Source organism: Dermacentor silvarum, chromosome 9 (genome assembly GCF_013339745.2).
Source record: "Dermacentor silvarum isolate Dsil-2018 chromosome 9, BIME_Dsil_1.4, whole genome shotgun sequence".
In the NCBI taxonomy this organism is placed as follows: Eukaryota; Metazoa; Arthropoda; class Arachnida; order Ixodida; family Ixodidae; genus Dermacentor; species Dermacentor silvarum.
Genome location: NC_051162.1, coordinates 97,792,692 through 97,799,680, shown reverse-complemented (window position 1 = coordinate 97,799,680; position 6,989 = coordinate 97,792,692). Strand labels below are relative to the sequence as shown.

Here is a 6,989-nt window from a genome sequence, read left to right as displayed (position 1 = left end):
CGTACGTCGCAGCACCCAGCCGTGAGCTCCCCCTCCGCGACTCCGGAGACGCTCGGCTGCATTCGAAACCTTCGATAGAGGTCCATGGAGGCAACGCGTCGCCCGTGCCTCCATGGCCGCTGTACTGCGAGACGTGCATACGACAGCCTCTCAACGACCCAGCGTCACCAGGGACAAGAGCGCACAGACGTGTTCCGGACACGTGTAGTGATCGCGGCGCAGTTTGTGGTGACTCAGTGACGGAAAGTACGTCTTGCCTCGTCTTCTTGGAGGCAACGTTGTCGTCGGTATCCAGGACACTCGGTCATCGCCTCCGTACCTGTGTGTTCTTAGCTAGCTCTGTCCACGCACGATCGCCGACAGCTGGAATACCCCAAGCCCGTGGTGTGCAGCGCAGAGTGTGAGTAGGTTGTTCAGTGACTGTAGACAGCACTGTGCTGCAGTGCAGGAAGCTGACGCGGTGCTCTTTGTACTAGAAGGTTCTGCGAGAGCGCGGGAGCATTTGGAATGTGCAGAGTCAATGCGCATACTTGGTGACTGCGGAAACAGCAAACACCGTGTTGTCAGCCCTCTGACAGGAGCGTTCCGAACGTCTGATTGCAGCGTCCGTTGTCAATTTGGAAAGTTCCGTTATCAGCGGACCGTATACACGCCTAAACGGGAGAAATCCATGGATCAATGGCGCATGATTGCCTTCTCAAGAAGAAAATTTCCAGCGCTTAAATAAGCTTGTCGGCGAAATACAGCGTCGCTGTGCTACGACACCGGTACTTTTGCCGCTGAAAGTTCGTGTTAATATTAGTACGCGACCAACGGGTGACCGGAAGCAGCTGCTCATAAACTCGCAACGCCTTCTTCAGCCGACTTGCTGAAACCTTCACTGGTGAGTCCAATATAGATGTGTGATCGAGAAAAAAATTTGTCTCGACGACCAAGGTGTGTTTCTTGTTCACAATCGGCTCTTAATTAGCGGCCCGCTACTCTGTAAAAAAAAAAAAAAATGGAAAGCTCGTTTGGAGACCACAGCCCATAGGAAGCATACAAACGGCGAGCACTTGCACTTACGCCCTTTTTCTAAAATTACGGACAGATGAGTTGGGTGATGGGAGACTGTTAGCAACAGCGCTTGGCGACGTCTTCTGACGCTCTGTTAAACTATAATGCGAGCAGAACTTTTACTGCAGTGATCGATGACCTTATCCTACGTATTTTCTGGCGTAAATGCGTCGACGTCATCATCACGAGAACGTTCGATGTGAGCAGTCGTGCAAAGCAAGAAAACTTGGTTGCATGTTGTCGCCATAGTCGCATTGTCATGTCGTCACCACCGATGCCGCTCTCGGAAGATATCTCCGCATACGTCTGCACTGTACAAACTGTCTAACAGCGAAATACAGCAAAATCTCGATATAACGAAGTCGGCCGGTAAAGTCGGCAATTTGTTTCGTTACCCATGATTTCAATATAACGAAATTGGTGAGTCGCTTTTCGGCATTAAATCTGAGCCATGGCAGAGCTGGACAATATACTTCAGACCTTCATTGCATATGACTTTCAATTCGGCCGTGACCCTCCGAGAAACGAGAAGTAGCAGATCTCTCGCGATTCATAATTGACGTCATTTCTCACGTCTGCTTCACTCTAAATACAAAAGTGTGCTGTGAACTCTTGCGGGTGTAACTGATTATGCCAAGTTCAAACTCTCATTTTTTAGAGTAGAGTGCTGCGCAAGTATACAACCAAATACAGTACATTCATTCTAAGAAAAGTGGGAACCCCTTGGAGCGTATCTTGTCCCGAAACAATAATTATCATCTATCTTGCGCACCTTTCTTTAAAGCGACGCGCCGGGTATTCGTCACGAACGGTGTGCGCGTTATCAGCATGACATGACATTCTTTAGAGGAACTAGCGCGCGCAGAATTGCGTTCAAGAAAGGAAACGCAAGCGAGACACATAACGGTAATTGTTGCGGTACAACGATACAACTCAAAGGTGTTAAACTGTGTTTAGAGTATGTGCTGGTACACTCTAAGAAACGTTGACGCCTTTGGGGTGTACCTCGTCCCCAATAGCAATTAAATGTCATCGGTCTTGCGCGCGTTTCCGTTCTTGAAAACTCTGCGCGTGCTACTTTCCTGTTGGCGCAAACATTTCTTTTAAGGTATACGTTGACACTGATGGAGCACAAGCTGGGTAAATGTGCACAAACCCTGCCGGGGAGCCTGAGAATCGAGTCAGACGCAAGTGTACCATACACACATAAAGTGTACAACCAGTGGAGTCAACCTACGGGGCAGCAACTTTGATGTTGAAGGGGCACTAAAGAGAAAAAAAAATAGCGCATCCATTAGTAAATTATTCTTCAACAATACTGAAAAAAGCCGCTCTTACTGTGTTTAGGAGACTTCGTAAACCAGAAAAGACACCGAAACGAAATCGGTTAAACTTCGATATAACCATGGTCTTGAGGGACTATGATATAACGAAGTCGGTAAAGTCGGCAATTTAATTCGTTATATCGAAATTTCGTTATACTGAAATCATGCGTAAATACACATCGTTATATTGAGGTTCTAAATGCATGGTTTTCTATGGAGAAAAAGTTATAAAAAAGTGAAATACTTTGTTATATCGAGAATTTTGATATAACGATGTAACGACTGAAGTTCGTTATATCGAGTTATATCGTTATTTGCATATAACGACTCCATCTTGAAGTTACAGCGCCAGCTCGCCGTGACGCCATAAATTTTGATGACGTCTGCTAAGGCCTCCGTAACCTTTTACAGTGTGTTCTAAAAAAGAAAATAATCCAAAGCTTGAACATGGCGAGATCCAATAACTTTTATTGAGCCACATATACCAGAGCATGAAACAAACATAACTTTCAAATTCGCTGACGGAACACCCGCGTATCGGCGCGACCAGGCAGCGACATAATTAAAGTAGAACTTTGGCTTTAATTTTATTTCTAGTAATCACTAGAAAAAGAAAAACTATAGTCATACTATTACCGCGCAATCAATGAAAATATAGTTTTGAAAGAAAGTGTTACCAGTCTAAAATGACTTGTGTATCTCGTTAGTGCTCCTTATAAAAATAATAAAACAAAAACAAGCGATGAAACGAAAAATAATAGGCAATGGCGTTAGCAGACTGAAAGACAGCGGCGTAGATTGGAAAGTAAACGGAATCGAATTCTTGGGTGCAACCCCATAGCCGCTAAGCCACCGCAGCGGGTAGAAAGTGAACGGGTGTAGACAGTAAGCGTTATTATGTGTTAAAATTGAGAGGAAGTAAGGCAGTCGCGTAAGGCGTAGAGCGGGTAATTGACCGGTGGTCTAGTAGCGTAACCGAATGGACTACGTCGAGGGAGGGTAAACGCGCAGTCGAGGGCAGCAGATGATGAGGTCGTGTGATGGGATTAGAAAACTTGCAGATCTGGGATGTTGTACGACCACGGAAGACAGAGGTAATTAAAGATCGCAGTGAAAGAGGCTTACGTCCGGCAGGCGACACATAAAATTAGGTTGATGACGATAACCTATAGTGTACTTAATTCACCATATATGCTAAATATTGACAAGGGTGTTTCATTTGTGTGCCAGGAATTCCAGCATAATTGTCGCTGCGCTTAGAGTGCGTTCATGCTTGGCCAAGGTCATGCACTCTTAGGCATTCCGATAGCATCTCGATCGCCGCCCGAAACGCAGTACGTATATTGAGTCTTCTTTCCGGATTGGGGTGCGCCGTTACAGTAAGACACCACGGGCTGAAAGGAATCCGGAATTGGTGAAGAGACGGGTATACAGCCTTCACTGTTAGCGCCGACCCCGTCGTTCTACATTGCCGACCCGCGAGATTGTCTCGTTCGATATAGAGAAGAGAGAATGTGAGTGCCGCGTGGAGTGCCAGGTGCGCTAAATCAGGATACAGTGAAAATACCGAAGAGCTTCTCAGGTCCCCGTTCGGGCGGAGCAAGCATCCGGGGTTCTCCGCGTTCCAGGTTCCCGTGTTGTTTAGATCGAAATGTGGCGGCGCGTTCACGAACCGACTCTGTTAGTACAGTGTACTAGCTGTACTGTTAGCGCGTCACCACAATACAAGGCGTTTTCTTCTTTTTTTTTTTTAATCTCCCGTGTGTAAGTGTGTGTGCCCGTTTTGCCACATTAGACGACATTTGCGGCGACTAATGCAGGTACGTTTGTATAATTTCATGTCTAAAAAGTACGTACTGCTGGCCTGCGAAAAGCGATGCCTTTCGGGATGTGAGCTACCCGGAATGTGAGCTACGTCAAAATGAGACTCTCCTCGGAGTCCATTGCTACGGAGCACATGAATACACATATCTGATAATCACTGTACCATCTGAGCACCTATAAGAGTAAAATGATGAATAAATAAATTTACCATGAGTACCAAAAAATGTGGTCGAATTGCCAATGGTCGAATTCGCCATCTTGTCAGCTCTGATTGGCCCACAGGGCTGCTACGACCTCTCTGATTTACTCATAATGCTAGCGTGACGTCACGTAAACGCGCAAGCGCAACTGGCTGGCGCATCCGTGCAAATTTTCGGTGTTGGAAAGCGATGAGCATGCTTACATTGTCTCAGACTACAGAGGTCCGTTGCTATCTCAGTCATGCGAAAATATTTTCTTGACAAATCAAGGATTCGTAAAGAAGAACCAAGACAACAGCTTCATCTTGAAAGTAGACCCAGCTGGATGTAAAATCGTTGCAGATATATGGCGTGGATTCGAACAAGGAATACCAAAGCCGTGAATTTTGCCGTGGCGGAAAACGAAAAAAAAAAAAAAAAATCCACGAGACACGCGTTAGAAGTACACACGCAAGATCCTCGTAACGTCGTGAGATTTCCACAATGACTAATCGGGACAATGGCTGATAGTTCGCTGGTAAACAAAGAATACATTGCGTTATAAAGGAGCCAAAAAACTCAACATATATATAGTTTAGCAGGAGTGTGGTGCGAGTTAGTTGGTTCATGATGTTGAAGCAAATTTTGATGAGCACGAAGAAAACGAGACGAAAGACGAGGAACACGAAGAAACGCAGACAAGCGCTGTGGTCGATCGCCTGTGTTTATTCCTGTTCTCGTCTTTCGTCTCGTTTTTTTCGCGCCGGTCAAAGTTTGCTTCAAGAATATATATAGTATTGAGAAGCTCATTCGGAACCGAAGCAGTCCAAATATTCGAATGTACAGAGAATTATGTGACGTCATACATATTAACGGGCCGATGCTAAGACACGACCGCGAAATTCAAAAATGAAACCTTCGCCTTTGATTTTCTCTGCTAATAAGCCAGTTCCTGCCAAATAAACGTCGAAGTCATATAGCTTACGATGACTATCATCTATGAGGCGTTTACTACAATCTGGCTCCTCTTTCGCGCTTCCCTTGGACATGCTGCGCCTTCTGGCGGCGTCGCCGTGAAGTCCGCGCGTACCCAGTGGCGCATGCGCAGTGACCCAAGTTGGCGTCAAAGGTTTATTCAAAAGCGGCGCACACACAGTGGCACGTACCCAATAGACCCCAGAGTAGGGACAAGTAGAAGCTCTGATCACTCGTGTATTTTCATATAATTTAATAAATGTTTTATCCTCCGCCTCCTACCTAGTGGCAAATACCCAAATTGGCGCCCAAAGAGTTTCATTCAAGAGCGGCACATACCCATGTGAACGGCCCACATTTTAGACTGCACTACCTTCGAAATCAAAGCGCACTATATTCAGAATCGGCCCACATTTTTATAACTAGATAGCCGAAAAGAAAACTGGCCTGACCAGGCCAAGAATGCTATTCGCATTGAAATATTGCACCAGACAACGCTATCTTAACGTTGCTCTCCAGAGTCCGCTTGGATTTAAAAAAAAAAAAAAAAAAAAAAAACGCTTGAAGGAAGAGAGAGGTGTAGAAGAAAGTGCACTTCTTTGATTGGCTCTGTGATCAAAGCAGTGCGAGGAATATGGCCTTCACGTCACAGAAAGGTCGATGTGGGCCACGCACGACTGCTTGCATATCCAAATGGCGTCCGTGAAACCGGGGTCACCATCGCAGGAATGGAAGATGTCACGGGAAAGAACCCACGTGACCGAGGCCAAGCTTGACGTAAAGTACGGCCTACACATGGCTAGATTAATTTCTCCACCAAACTGACGTCGCTTGGCATCGTTGCAAAGGTGGGTGAAGTTGAACGTTCGTATTTGAGTCATCATCATTGCTTCAACACGGCCCACCTTGCAGTACGAAGGTCTCTTCCGGAGCACCCGACCATCCCTAGTATTTCGCCAGCGGACATCTTGTTGCGTCTCAAAATTGCCTGTTCATCTTACGCCAGCGGACATATGTGTGCCAGGAAAGTCCACAATTGCGTCTCTAAGAATGAAATTATCGACAGAGAAAGCAGAAAATATCTACAAGTGCAGAGGTGCGGAATAATAATAATAATAATAAAAAACTGAGAACACTGAGTATAGCGGGGTTGATCCACGTGCCTGCATCAGGCGGACACCCTATTAAGAAATTTTGCACTCGCCTCTGGGGTGCAATTTCGCCACATTTCGTCGTAAACTGTGAACATTTCATTCCCCTTACATTAGAAGCCAAGTACTTTTCCTCCACGAGGGATGTTGAAGGGAGATAACGTTCCCGTCAAGACGCACCCTAAAAAAAGTTTACGCGCTTTGGAGCGTATCTTCACAGGAAGGATCGCCATCAGTCTTGCTTGCGTTTTCTTAATTGAAAGCTTCGCGCTCGCGACACTCTCTCGTCGAGAATCAATGTTATGTCACGCAGATAACGCACCTGTATTACACCAAGTTACCCAACTGCAATATCAAGAAGGTCACTCTTAACTTGAGGAACGTGGAATATGGCACACATTTTTTAAAAGCTTACACTGAGCGCACTCCTTCCGTGGGATATATTTGCGAAGTTTATTATACGATTATTTAAGTTTAGA

General features: G+C 45.8%; 1 protein-coding gene across 1 annotated transcript in view; it reads left to right on the top strand.

The window, feature by feature from the left end:
* The window catches only part of LOC119463416 (uncharacterized), a 29,064-nt gene continuing 22,075 nt past the window's right edge, over positions 1-6,989 (top strand). The window contains exon 1 of the mRNA XM_049655752.1: positions 1-883. The gene's annotated coding sequence lies outside the window, so the exon portion shown is untranslated. The remainder of the gene's footprint in view (positions 884-6,989) is intronic.